Source organism: Scyliorhinus canicula, chromosome 5, assembly GCF_902713615.1.
Source record: "Scyliorhinus canicula chromosome 5, sScyCan1.1, whole genome shotgun sequence".
In the NCBI taxonomy this organism is placed as follows: Eukaryota; Metazoa; Chordata; class Chondrichthyes; order Carcharhiniformes; family Scyliorhinidae; genus Scyliorhinus; species Scyliorhinus canicula.
In genome coordinates this window covers 229,766,461-229,780,342 of record NC_052150.1, presented here as the reverse complement: position 1 = coordinate 229,780,342, position 13,882 = coordinate 229,766,461, and the positions used below count along the sequence as shown (strand labels likewise).

At 66.7% G+C, this 13,882-nt stretch overlaps 1 protein-coding gene across 1 annotated transcript in view; it reads right to left on the bottom strand.

Moving 5' to 3' along the window:
* Positions 1 to 13,882, bottom strand: part of foxh1 (forkhead box H1) — a 54,164-nt gene that overhangs the window by 16,724 nt on the left and 23,558 nt on the right. The window lies entirely within an intron of this gene.

The window sequence follows — 13,882 nt, the reverse complement described above, 5'->3', positions numbered from 1 at the left end:
TGCTTAAAAAAAGATAAGAACCCGATGGAGTGTGGGTCGCATAGGCCAATATCACTTCTGAATGTGGACGCAAAAGTATTTGCGAAGGCACTGGTGGGTAGGCTGGAGGAGTGCCTTCCGAAGGTGATAGGTGAAGATCAGACGGGGTTTTGTGAGAGGGAGGCAGCTCTTTCGAACATCAGGAGGGTATTGAACGTGGTTATGGCACCGGCAGAGGGGAAGGAAACAGAGGGGGTTGTGGCATTGGACGCTGAGAAGGCATTTGACCGGGTAGAATGGGGGTACTTGATGGCAGTTCTGGAGCGGTTTGGGATTGGACCAAGATTTGTGAACTGGGTAAAGCGACTACATAAGGAGCCGAGGGTGAGTGTCCGCACAAACAGCATCAACTCGAGATACTTTTCTCTCCACCGTGGGACTAGGCAGGGATGTCCTATGTCCCCCCCCCCCTGCTGTTTGCACTCGCGATTGAGCCGTTGGCCATCACATTCAGATGTTCGGGGGTATGGAAAGGAATAGTGCGGGGGGGGGGGGGGGGGGGTGGATAGAGCATAGGGTGTCTTTATATGCTGATGACTTCTTGTTATACGTGTCGGAACCGAGTGTGTCAATAGGAGGAATATTGGAGCTGCTTCGAGTGTTTGGGTCTTTCTCGGGGTACAAACTAAATCTAGACAAGAGTGAGTATTTTGTGGTGTCTCGGCCAGGGGTGGGGGCAGGGGTGGGGGGGGGGCTGCCATTCCGTAGGGCACGGACTCACTTTAGGTATTTGGGGGTGCAGGTTGCCCGGGAGTGGGGGGGGCTTCGCAGATACAACATCTCTAGTTTGGTGGGGAGAGTGAAAGCTCACCTGGCGAGGTGGGATGGTCTCCCTCCGTCACTGGCGGGTCGGGTACAGGCGGTTAAAATGAACGTGTTGCCGCGATTTCTGTTTATTTTCCAATGCCGACCGATTTTCCTGCCAAAGGCTTTTTTCAGAGAGATTGAGGGAAGCATTACCTCGTTCATATGGAGAGAGAAGGTGGCCAGAGTGAGGAAGGTGCTGCTACAGAGGGGAAGGCAGGCAGGGGGTTTGGGTCTTCCGAACCTGATGTATTATTACTGGGCGGCGAATGTGGAGAAGGTGTGGAGCTGGGTCAGAGGGGGTCATTCCCAGTGGGTCAGAATGGAGGACAGTTCGTGCAGGGGGTCGGGATTGAAGGCACTAGCAATGCCCCTGCTCCCGATAGCCCCGGGGAAATACTCCGGGAGTTCGGTAATAATAGCTTCATTGAGAATTTGGAGGCAATTTCGCCAACACTTCGGGTTGGGGGCAGGGTCGAGGGAAATGCCGATTCGGGGGAACCACAGATTTGAGGCAGGGAGGTGGGACGGAAGCTTTCGGAAATGGGAACAGAAGGGGATTAAGACTCTGAAAGATTTGTCTTTTGGGGGTCGGTTTGCAGGATTCAGGGAGCTGGAAGCGAAGTGACGCGGAGGGGCTGGTTTAGCACACTGGGCTAAATCGCTGGCATTGAAAGCAGACCAAGGCAGGCCAGCAGCACGGTTCAATTCCCGTACCAGCCTCCCCGAACAGGCGCCGGAATGTGGCGACTAGGGGCTTTTCACAGTAACTTCATTGAAGCCTACTCGTGACAATATCCGATTTTCATTTTCATTTCATTCAGTATGGGCTGGAGCAGGGGGAAATGTTTAGATACATACAGGTTTGAGATTTTGCCAGAAAGGAGATACAGAGCTTTCCGGAGGAACCGGCCTCCACATTGCTGGAGGAGGTGCTGACGGCAGGGGGACTGGAGAAGGGGGTAGTGTCAGCGGTGTACGGAGATATTTTGGAAGAGGAGAAGGCACCACTGGAAGGGATCAAAGCGAAGTGGGAGGAAGAGCTGGGAGAGGAGGGGGGTCTGGTGTGAGGTGCCCCGGAGAGTAAATGCCTCCACCTCGTGCGCGAGGTTGGTGTGATACAGTTGAAGGTGGTGTACAGGGCGCACCTCACGAGGGCGAGGATGAGCCGATTCTTTGAAGGAGTAGAAGATGTGTGTGAACGTTACGGGGGGGGGGGGGGCTAATCACGTTCATATGTTTTGGTCCTGTCCAAAGCTTGGGGATTACTGCTGGAAGGAGTACTTTTTAGGGTAATTTCCAAGGTGGTGCGCGTGAAACTGGACCCGGGCCCCCGGGAGGCCATATTCGGGGTGTCGGACCAGCCAGGGTTGGAAACGGGTGCGGAGGCAGATATCATAACCTTCGCCTCATTGATCACCCGAAGGTGGATCCTGCTGGGATGGAGAGCAGCCTCTCCACCCTGTCCCTGGCGTGGCGGGGGGACCTGTTGGAATTCCTGACTCTTGAGAAGGTTAAGTTTGAACTGAGGGGACGGATGGAGGGGTTCTACAATTTATGGGCATTATTCATTATTTCAAGAACTGGATAACATCAAACATTAGTTGGGACGGGTGGGTGGGAGGGTTGGGGGGAGGGGGTGTGGGTGGGAGGGTTGGGGGGAGGGGGGTGTGGGTGGGAGGGTTGGGGGGAGGGGGGTGATGGGTGGGAGGGTTGGGGGGAGGGGGGTTGTGGGTGGGAGGTTGGGGGGAGGGGGTGATGGGTGGGAGGGTGGGGGAGGGGGGCTGATGTGTGGGAGGGTTGGGGGAGGGGGGTGAGGGTGGGAGGGTTGGGGAGAGGGGGGTGATGGGTGGGAGGGTTGCGGGGAGGGGGGTGTGGGTGGGAGGGTTGGGGGGGAGGGGGTGTGGGTGGGAGGTTGGGGGTAGGGGGTGTGGGTGGGAGGGTTGGGGAGGGGAGTGTGGGTGGGAGGGTTGGGGGGAGGGGTGGATGGGTGGGAGTGTTTGGGGAGGGGGTGTGGGTGGGAGGGTGAAAAGGGGGAGGGTGGGTGATGGGTGGGAGGGTTGGGGGAGGGGGGTGTGGGTGGGAGGGTTGGGGGGAGGGGGTGGGGGTGGGAGGGTTGGGGGAGGGGGGGGTGGGTGGGTGGGAGGGTTGGGGAGGGGGAGGGTGTGGGTTGGAAGGGTTGGGGGGGAGGGGGGGGGTGGGTGGGAGGGTTGGGGGAGGTGGGTGTGGGTGGGAGGGTTGGGGGAGGGGGTGTCGGTGGGAGGGTTGGGGGGAGGGGGTGTGGGTGGGAGGGTTGGGGGGAGGGGGGTGTGGGTGGGAGGGTTGGGGGAGGGGGGTGTGGCGTGGGAGGGTTTGGGGGGGTGTGGGTCGGAGGGTTGGGGAGGGGGGTGTGGGTTGGAGGGTTGGGGGGAGGGGGCTGGGGGGAGGGTTGGGGAGGGGGGTGCGGGTGGGAGGGTTGGGGGGAGGGGGTGTGGGTGGGAGGGTTGGGGGGAGGGGGTGTGGATGGGAGGGTTGGGGGGAGGGGGTGTGGGTGGAGGTTGGGGGGAGGGGGTGTGGGTGGGATGGTTGGGGGGAGGGGGGTGTGGGTGGGAGGGTTGGGGGAGGGGGTGTGGGTGGGAGGGTTGGGGGATGGGGTGTGGGTGGGAGGGTTGGGGGGAGGGGGTGTGGGTGGGAGGGTTGGGGGGAGGGGGGTGTGGGTGGGAGAGTTGGGGGGAGGGGGGTGTGGGTGGGAGGGTGGGGGAGGGGTGTAGATGGGAGAGTTGGGGGGAGGGGGGTGTGGGTGGGAGGGTTGGGGGGAGGGTGTTGTGGGTGGGAGGGTTGGGGGAGGGGGGGTGTGGGTGGGAGGGTTGAGGGAAGGGTATGGGTGGGAGGGTTGGGGGAGGGGGGTGATGGGTGGGAGGGTTGGGGGGAGAGGGGGTGTGGGGTGGGAGGGTTGGGGCGAGGGGGTGTGGGTGGGAGGGTTGGGGGGAGGGGGGTGGGTGGGTGGGAGGGTTGGGGGAGGGGGGGGGTGTGGGTGGGAGGGTTGGGGGGAGGGGGGTGTGGTCGGAGGGTTGGGGGGAGGGGGTGTGGGTGGGAGGGTTGGGGGGAGGGGGTGGGGGGGAAGGTTGGGGGAGGGGGTGTGGGTCGGAGGTGTCGGGGAGGGGGTGTGGGTGGGAGGGTTGGGGGGAGGGGGGGTTGGGGTGGGAGGTGGTTGGGAAGGGGGGTGTGGGTGGGAGGGTTGCGGGGAGGGGGGTGTGGGTGGGAGGGTTGGGGGGAGGGGGTGGATGGGTGGGAGGGTTGGGGGAGAGGGGTGTGGGTGGGAGGGTTGGGGGAGGGGGGGTGATGGGTGGGAGGGTTGGGGGTAGGGGTTGATGGGTGGGAGGGTTGGGGAGGGGGGTGCGGGTGGGAGGGTTGGGGGAGGGGGTGTGGGTGGGAGGGTTGGGGGGAGGGGGTGTGGGTGGGAGGGTTGGGGGAGGGGGGTGTGGGTGGGAGGGTTGGGGGGAGGGGGGTGTGGGTGGGAGGGTTGGGGGGAGGGGGTGTGGGTGGGAGGGTTGGGGGAGGGGGTGGGTGGGTGGGAGGGTTGGGGGAGGGGGGTGTGGGTGGGGGGGTTGGGGGGAGGGGGTGTGGGTTGGGGGAGGGGGGTGTGGGTGGGAGGGTTGGGGGAGGGGGGTGGGTGGGTGGGAGGGTTGGGGGGGAGGGGTTGTGGGTGGGAGGGTTGGGGGGAGGGGGTGTGGGTGGGAGGGTTGGGGGGAGGGTGTGTGTGGGTGGGAGGGTTGGGGGACGGGGGGGTGGGGTGGGAGGGTTGGGGAGGGGGTGTGTGTGGAGGGTGGGGGGAGGGGGGTGATGGGTGGGAGGGTTGGAGGCGAGGGGGTGTGGGTGGGAGGGTTGGGGGGAGGGGGTGGGGTGGGAGGGTTGGGGGGAGGGGGTCGGTGATGGGTGGGAGGGTTGGGGGAGGGGGGTGTGGGTGGGAGGTTGGGGGGAGGGGGGTGATGGGTGGGCGGGTTGGGGGAGGGGGGTGATGGGGGGAGGGTTGGGGGAGGGGGGTGATGGGTGGGAGGGTTGGGAGAGGGGGGTGATGGGTGGGAGGGTTGCGGGGAGGGGGGGTGTGGGTGGGAGGGTTGGGGGAGGGGGTGTGGGGGGGAGGGTTGAGGGTAGGGGGTGTGGGTGGGAGGGTTGGGGGAGGGGAGTGTGGGTGGGAGGGTTGGGGGGAGGGGTGGAGGGTGGGAGGGTGGGGGAGGGGGGGTGGGTGGGAGGGTGGGGGGAGGGGTGTGGGTGGGGGGGTTGGGGGAGGGGGTGGGGGTGGGTGGGAGGGTTGGGGGAGGGGGAGGGGTGTGGGTGGGAGGGTGGGGGAGGGGGGTGGGTGGGTGGGAGGGTTGGGGGGGGGGGGTGGGTGGTGGGAGGGGGGGGGAGGGGGAGGGGTGTGGGTGGGAGGGTTGGGGGGAGGGGGGTGGGTGGGTGGGAGGGTTGGGGGAGGTGGGTGTGGGTGGGAGGGTTGGGGGAGGGGGTGTCGGTGGGAGGGTTGGGGGGAGGGGGTGTGGGTGGGAGGGTGGGGGGAGGGGGGGTGTGGGTGGGAGGGTTGGGGGGAGGGGGGGTGGGTGGGAGGGTTGGGGGAGGGGGGTGTGGGTGGGAGGGTTGGGGGGGTGTGGGTCGGAGGGTTGGGGAGGGGGTGTGGGTGGGAGGGTTGGGGGGAGGGGGCCTGGGGGAGGGTTGGGGAGGGGGGTGCGGGTGGGAGGGTTGGGGGGAGGGGGGCTGTGTGTATTGAGGGTGGGAGGGTTGGGGGGGGGGGTGTGGATGGGAGGGTGGGGGGAGGGGGTGTGGGTGGGAGGGTTGGGGGGAGGAGGGGGTGTGGGTGGGATGGTTGGGGGGAGGGGGGTGTGGGTGGGAGGGTGGGGGGAGGGGGTGTGGGTGGGAGGGTTGGGGGATGGGTGTGGGTGGGAGGGTCTGGGGGGAGGGGGTGTGGGTGGGAGGGTTGGGGGGAGGGGGGTGTGGGTGGGAGAGTTGGGGGGAGGGGGGTGTGGGTGGGAGGGTTGGGGGAGGGGGTGTAGATGGGAGAGTTGGGGGGAGGGGGGTGTGGGTGGGAGGGTTGGGGGAGGGGGGTGTGGGTGGGAGGGTTGAGGGAGGGGTATGGGTGGGAGGGTTGGGGGAGGGGGTGATGGGTGGGAGGGTTGGGGGGAGGGGGTGTGGGTGGGAGGGTTGAGGGAGGGGTATGGGTGGGAGGGTTGGGGGAGGGGGGTGATGGGTGGGAGGGTTGGGGGGAGGGGGTGTGGGTGGGAGGGTTGGGGGGAGGGGGTGTGGGTGGGAGGGTTGGGGGGAGGGGGGTGGGTGGGTGGGAGGGTTGGGGGAGGGGGGGTGGGTGGGGGGGTTGGGGGGAGGGGGGTGTGGGTCGGAGGGTTGGGGGGAGGGGGGCTGTGGGTAGGAGGGTTGGGGGGAGGGGGGTGGGGGGGAAGGTTGGGGGAGGGGGTGTGGGTCGGAGGGGTCGGGGAGGGGGTGTGGGTGGGAGGGTTGGGGGGAGGGGGGGTGTGGGTGGGAGGGTTGGGGAAGGGGGTGTGGGTGGGAGTGTTGGGGGAGGGGGGTGTGGGTGGGAGGGTTGGGGGGAGGGGGTGGATGGGTGGGAGGGTTGGGGGAGAGGGGTGTGGGTGGGAGGGTTGGGGGAGGGGGGTGATGGGTGGGAGGGTTGGGGGTAGAGGTTGATGGGTGGGAGGGTTGGGGGAGGGGGGTGCGGGTGGGAGGGTTGGGGGGAGGGGGGTGTGGGTGGGAGGGTTGGGGGGAGGGGGTGTGGGTGGGAGGGTTGGGGGAGGGGGGTGTGGGTGGGAGGGTTGGGGGAGGGGGGTGTGGGTGGGAGGGTTGGGGGGAGGGGGTGTGGGTGGGAGGGTTGGGGGGAGGGGTGGGTGGGTGGGAGGGTTGGGGGAGGGGGGGTGTGGGTGGGAGGGTTGGGGGGAGGGGGTGTGGTTGGGGGAGGGGGTGTGGGTGGGAGGGTTGGGGGAGGGGGGGTGGGTGGGTGGGAGGGTTGGGGGGAGGGGTTGTGGGTGGGAGGGTTGGGGGGAGGGGGTGTGGGTGGAGGGTTGGGGGAGGGTGTGTGGGTGGGAGGGTTGGGGGGGAGGGGGTGTGGGTGGGAGGGTTGGGGAGGGGGGTGTGTGTGGGAGGGTTGGGGGAGGGGGGGTGATGGGTGGGAGGGTTGGAGGGAGGGGGTGTGGGTGGGAGGGTTGGGGGAGGGGGTGGGTGGGTGGGAGGGTTGGGGAGGGGGGTGTGGGTGGGAGGGTTGGGGGGAGGGGGGTGTGGGTGGGAGGGTTGGGGGGAGGGGGTGTGGGTGGGAGGGTTGGGGGGAGGGGGTGTGGGTGGAGGTTTGGGGGGAGGGGGGTGGGGTGGGTGGGAGGGTTGGGGGGGAGGGGGGTGTGGGTGGGAGGGTGGGGGGAGGGGGTGTGGTTGGGGGAGGGGGTGTGGGTGGGAGAGTTGGGGAGGGGGGTGGGTGGGTGGGAGGGTTGGGGGGAAGGGGGTGTGGGTGGGAGGGTTGGGGGAGGGGGTGTGGGTGGGAGGGTTGGGGAGGGGTGTGGGTGGGAGGGTTGGGGGAGGGGGGTGATGGGTGGGAGGGTTGGAGGGAGGGGGTGGGTGGGTGGGAGGGTTGGCGGGAGAGGGTGGGTGGGAGGGTTGGAGGGAGGGGGTGTGGGTGGGAGGGTTGGAGGGAGGGGGTGTGGGTGGGAGGGTTGGAGGGAGGGGGTGGGTGGGTGGGAGGGTTGGCGGGAGAGGGTGGGTGGGAGGGTTGGAGGGAGGGGGTGTGGGTGGGAGGGTTGGGGGAGGGGGTGTGGGTGGGAGGTTTGCGGGAGGGGGGTGATGGGTGGGAGAGTTGGGGGGAGGGGGGTGTGGGTGGGAGGGTTGGGGGGAGGGGGGTGTGGGTGGGAGGGTTGGGGGAGGGGGGTGATGGGTGGGAGGTTTGGGGGAGGGGGGGTGATGGGTGGGAGGGTTGGGGGAGGGGGTGTGGGTGGGAGGGTTGGGGAGGGGAGTGATGGGTGGGAGAGTTGGGGGGAGGGGGGTGTGGTGGGAGGGTTGGGGGAGGGGGTGTGGGTGGGAGGGTTGGGGGAGGGGGTGGATGGGTGGGAGTGTTGGGGGAAGGGAGTGGGTGGGTGGGAGGGTTGGGGGAGGGGGGTGGGGGTGGGAGGGTTGGGGGGAGGGGGGTGGGTGGGTGGGAGTGTTGGGGAAGGGGGGTGTGGGTGGGAGGGTTGGAGGGAGGGGGGTGTGGGTGGGAGGGTTGGGGGAGGGGGTGATGGGTGGGAGGGTTGGGGGGAGGGGGTGATGGGTGGGAGGGTTGGGGGAGGGGGAGGGGTGTGGGTGGGAGGGTTGGGGGAGGGGGTGGGTGGGTGGGAGGGTTGGGGGAGGGGTGTGGGTGGGAGGGTTGGGGGGACGGGTGGGTGGGTGGGAGGGTTGGGGGGAGGGGGGTGGGTGGGTGGAGGGTTGGGGGAGGGGGGTTGTGGGTGGGAGGGTTGGGGGGAGGGGGGTGGGTGGGTGGGAGTGTTGGGGGAGGGGGGTGTGGGTGGGAGGGTTGGAGGAGGGGGGTGTGGGTGGGAGGGTTGGGGGAGGGGGTGATGGGTGGGAGGGTTGGGGGGGAGGGGGTGATGGGTGGGAGGGTTGGGGGAGGGGGAGGGGGTGTGGGTGGGAGGGTGGGGGGGGGGGGGGGGTGGGGGAGGGGGTGTGGGTGGGAGGGTTGGGGGGACGGGGTGGGTGGGTGGGAGGGTTGGGTGGGACGGGGGGGTGGGTGGGTGGGAGGGTTGGGGGAGGGGGGTTGGGGTGGGAGGGTTGGAGGGAGGGGGGTGTGGGTGGGAGGGTTGGGGAAGGGGGTGATGGGTTGGAGGGTTGGGGGGAGGGGGGTGGATGGGTGGGAGGGTTGGGGGAGGGGGGTGTGGGTGAGAGGGTTGGAGGGAGGGGGGTGTGGGTGGGAGGGTGGGGGAGGGGGCTGATGGGTGGGATGGTTGGTGGGAGGGGGTGATGGGTGGGAGGGTTGGGGGAGGGGGGTGTGGGTGGGAGGGTCGGAGGGAGGGGGGTGTGGGTGGGAGGGTTGGGGGAGGGGGTGATGGGTGGGAGGGTTGGGGGAGGGGGTGATGGGTGGGAGGGTTGGGGGAGGGGGGCTGTGTGTGGGAAGGTTGGGGGAGGGGAGTGTGGGTGGGAGGGTTGGGGGAGGGGGGTGCTGTGGGAGGGTTGGGGGGAGGGGGTGTGGTGGGAGGGTTGGGGGAGGTGGTGTGGGTGGGAGGGTTGGGGGGAGGGGGTGTGGGGGGGAGGGTTGGGGGGAGGGGGGTGCGGGTGGGAGGGTTGGGGGAGGGGGTGTGGGTGGGAGGGTTGGGGAGGGGGGTGTGGGTGGGAGGGTTGGGGGGAGGGGGTGGGTGGGTGGGAGGGTTGGGGGGAGGGGGGTGGGTGGGTGGGTGGGTTGGAGGGAGGGGGGTGTGGGTGGGAGGGTTGGGGAGGGGGGGTGATGGGTGGGAGGTTTGGGGGAGGGGGGGGTGATGGGTGGGAGGGTTGGGGGGAGGGGGTGATGGGTGGGAGGGTTGGGGGATGGGGGTGTGGGTGGGAGGGTTGGAGGGAGGGGGGTGTGGGTGGGAGCGTTAGGGAGGGGGGGTGATGGGTGGGAGGGTTGGGGGGAGGGGGTGATGGGTGGGAGGGTTGGGGAGGGGGGTGTGGGTGGGATGGTTGGAGGGAGGGGGGTGTGGGTGGGAGGAGGGGGTGATGGGTGGGAGGGTTGGGGGGAGGTTGTGATGGGTGGGAGGGTTGGGGGAGGGGGGCTGTGTGTGGGAGGGTTGGGGGAGGGGAGTGCGGGTGGGAGGTTTGGGGAGGGAGGTGCGGGTGGGGAGGGTTGGGGGGAGGGGGGTGATGGGTGGGAGGGTTGGGGGGAGGGGGTGGATGGGTGGGAGTGTTGGGGGAGGGGGGTGGGTGGGAGGGTTGGGGGAGGGGGTGTGGGTGGGAGGGTTGGGGAGGGGGTGATGGGTGGGAGGGTTGGGGGGAGGGGGGTGATGGGTGGGAGGGTTGGGGGAGGGGGGTGATAGGTGGGAGGGTGGGGGAGGGGGTGATGGGTGGGAGGGTTGGGGGGAGGGGGTGATGGGTGGGAGGGTTGGGGGAGGGGGGCTGTGTGTGGAGGGTTGGGGGAGGGGAGTGGGGTGGGAGGATTGGGGGAGGGGGGTGCGGGTGGGAGGGTTGGGGGGAGGGGGTGTGGGTGGGAGGGTTGGGGAGGGGGTTTGGGTGGGAGGGTTGGGGGAGGGGGTGTGGGGGGAGGGTTGGGGGAGGGGGGTGCGGGTGGGAGGGTTGGGGGGAGGGGGTGTGGGTGGGAGGGTTGGGGGAGGGGGTGTGGGTGGGAGGGTTGGGGGGAGGGGGGTGTGGGTGGGAGGGTTGGGGAGGGGGTGTGTGGGTGGGGGCGTTGGGGGGAGGGGGTGTGGGTGTGAGGGTTGGGGGGAGAGGGGTGTGGGTGAGAGTGAGTGAGAGGGGTGTGGGTGAGAGGGTTGGGGGAGGGGGGTGATTGGTGGGAGGGTTGGGGGGAGGGGGTGTGGGTGGGAGGGTTGGGGGGAGGGGGGTGTGGGTGGGAGGGTTGGGGGGACGGGGTGTGGGTGGGAGGGTTGGGGGAGGGGGGTGGATGGGTGGGAGGGTTGGGGGAGGGGGTGGATGGGTGGGAGGTTGGGGGAGGGGGGGTGTGGGTGGGAGGGTTGGATGGAGGGGGGTGTGGGTGGGAGGGTTGGGGGAGGGGGTGGATGGTGGGAGGGTTGGGGGAGGGGGTGTGGGTGGGAGGGTTGGGGGAGGGGGTCGATGGGTGGGAGGGTTGGGGTAGGGGGTGTGGGTGGGAGGGTTGGGGGAGGGGGGTGTGGGTGGGAGGGTTGGGGGAGGGGGGTGATGGGTGGGAGGGTTGGGGGGGGGGGGTGTTGGGTGGGAGGGTTGGGGGGAGGGGGTGTTGGGTGGGAGGGTTGGGGGGAGGAGGGTGATGGGTGGGAGAGTTGGCTGAGGGGTTGTGGGTGGGAGGGTTGGGGGGAGGGGGGTGTGGGTGGGAGGGTTGGGGGGAGGGGTGTGGGTGGGAGGGTTGGAGGGAGGGGGTGTGGGTGGGAGGGTTGGGGGAGGGGGTGTGGGTGGGAGGGTTGGGGGAGGGGGGTGTGGGTGGGAGGGTTGGGGGGAGGGGGTGTGGGTGGGAGGGTTGGGGGAGGGGGGTCTGGGTGGGTAGGGTTGGGGGAGGGGGTGTGGGTGGGAGGGTTGGGGGAGGGGGGTGTGGGTGGGAGGGTTGGGGGAGGGGGTGTGGGTGGGAGGGTTGGGGGAGGGGGGTGTGGGTGGGAGGGTTGGGGGAGGGGGGTGGGTGGGAGGGGTGGGGGGAGGGGGTGTGGGTGGGAGGGTTGGGGGAGGGGGTGATTGGTGGGAGGGTTGGGGGAGGGGGTGTGGGTGGGAGGGTTGGGGGGAGGGGGTGGATGGGTGGGAGGGTTGGAGGGAGGGGGGTGTGTGTGGGAGGGTTGGGGGAGGGGGTGTGGGTGGGAGGGTTGGGGGAGGGGTTTGTGGGTGGGATGGTTGGGGGGAGGGGGTGTGGGTGGGAGGGTTGGAGGGAGGGGGTGGGTGGGTGGGAGGGTTGGAGGGAGGGGGTGATGGTGGGAGGGTTGGGGGAGGGGGTGTGGGTGGGAGGGTTGGGGGAGGGGGTGTGGGTGGGAGGGTTGGGGGGAGGGGGTGATGGGTGGGAGGGTTGGGGGGGAGGGGGGTGTGGCTGGGAGAGTTGGGGGGAGGGGGTGTGGGTGGGAGGGTTGGGGGCCGGGGTGGATGGGTGGGAGGGTGGGGGGAGGGGGTGTGGGTGGAGGGTTGGGGGGAGGGTGGTGGATGGGTGGGAGGGTTGGGGGGGAGGGGGTGTGGGTGGGAGAGTGGGGGGAGGGGGTGTGTGGGTGGGGGGTTGGGGGACGGGGTGGAGGGTGGGTAGGGTTGGGGGGAGGGGGGTTTGGGGTGGGAGGGTTGGGGGGAGGGGTGGATGGGTGGGAGGGTTGGGGAGGGGGTGTGGGTAGGAGGGTTGGGGGGAGGGGGTGTGGGTGGGGAGGGGTTGGGGGCGGGGGGTGGGGTGGGAGGGTTGGGGGGAGGGGGGTGTGGGTGGGAGGGTTGGGGGAGGGGGTGTGGGTGGGAGGGTTGGGGGAGGGGGTGGATGGGTGGGAGGGTTGGGGGAGGGGGGTGTGCGTGGGAGGGTTGGGGGAGGGGGTGGATGGGTGGGAGGTGTTGGGGGAGGCGGGTGGATGGGTGGGAGTGTTGGGGGAGGGGGTGTGGGTGGGAGGGTTGGGGGAGGGGGTGTGGGTGGGAGGGTTGGGGGAGGGGGTGTGGGTGGGAGTGTTGGGGGAGGCGGGTGGGTGGGAGGGTTGGGGGAGGGGGACGGTGTGTGTTAATGGGGACTGTGGGTGATTCCTAATTCCTTTTTGTCATTTGTTTGTGTGACCATGCGGGCTAATGTTTGGGGTTTGGTGGGAGGATGGGACCGTTGTTATTGATATGGGGATTGACATATTTGTTACTGATTATTGTTTATTGTTGGGTGTAAATTTGGGAGAAAATATGAAAAAGGAGAATAAAGATATTTTTCAAAAACCCGTCTGAATCACTCAGTCACTCACTTTGTCTAAATCACCTTGAAGCCTCTTCACATCCTCCTCGCCACTCACCTTCCCCCCAAGTTTCATGTGATCCGCAAACTTGGAAATATTACTTCTGGTTCCCTCATCAAATCATTGACGTATATTGTGAACAGCTAAGGGCCAATCACCGACCCCTGTGTTACTCAGTCACCACCTGCCCCTGGATTTCAGTCCCTGTCATTTTGCCAACACTATTTTTCCAGTAACACTAATTTTCTTCAATTCCTCCTCCTCACTAGATCCTTGGTTCCTTAGCATTTCTGGGAAGTGTTGTGTCTTCTTCCGTGAAGACAGAACAAAAGTCATTGTTTAATAGCCCTGTCATTTCCGTGTGCTCCATTGTAAATTCTCCCATTTTGGACGCCAAGGAACTAGAATTTATTGCCCATCCTTAATTGCCCCTGAATTACCCCTTCCACCGCTACTGTCCATGTGGTGTAGGTACAACCATTGTGCTGTTAGGGAGGGAGTTCCAGGATGTTGCCCCAGCGACAGTGAAGGAACGGCCGATATATTTCCCAGTCAGGGTGGTGAGTGACTCCTGGTGGACACACTCCTGGTGGACAGGCTTTGGGGGGTCAGGAGGTGAGTTACTCTCCGCAGGATTCCGAGCCTTTGACCTGCCCTGGTAGCCACAGTATTAATGTGGCTGGGTCCAGTTCAGTTTCTGATCAATGGTAACCCCCAGGATGTTGGGGATTCAGCGCTGGTAATGCCATTGACTGTCGTGGGGCGATGATTAGACCCTCTCTTTTTGAAGATGGCCAATGGCTGACACTTGAGTGGCGCGAATGTAACTCATCGACTGCCATTGGCCAGTTTGGATTGAGCTGTGTCCTTTTCCATCTTTCTGTTTGCCCAGAAGTTTTGCCCAGACGTTTTTGTGTCTTAGAAACTGGGAGAAGAGGTTTCCTGTCTCTCTTTCCGGTTTCACCGTTCAGTTAGGAACTGCCCCCCCCAAAAAATACCAACTTTAGAAGCACAAGTTTCATCATCAGGGTTACAAAGCTGAAGCTAACTGTTAAATCTGACTTCATCATTAGAAACTAACATCGAACAATATGGGGAACTTGCCTTGTTGGAATGATAATGTGGGAAACAGGGAAACAGGGAAGAGTATTTAATAACGAATGGGTAAAATGATGTCAGGTTGACAAGAGCAGGAGCTGACACCTTGATGATTGTCTGTAAAGAGGTGTTTGTGCCAGAGCAGAATGTTGATGTCTCTTTCCTTTAGCAGATAAGAGAGGACGGACAGTACACTAAGGAAATGGCAGAAATAGCAACAGCCAAATGAACGCTTCCTGGTTGGTCAAGAAATGCCTGAGATTCACAAGGCTGACAGCGGTCAGAGAGAGGGAGGGGGTTAATCGGACAGGAGCCCGGATAAATGAGCTCCTCCCAATCGGATTCCAGCAGTGGAGAAATCGGGTGAGTTGCTGAGCGAT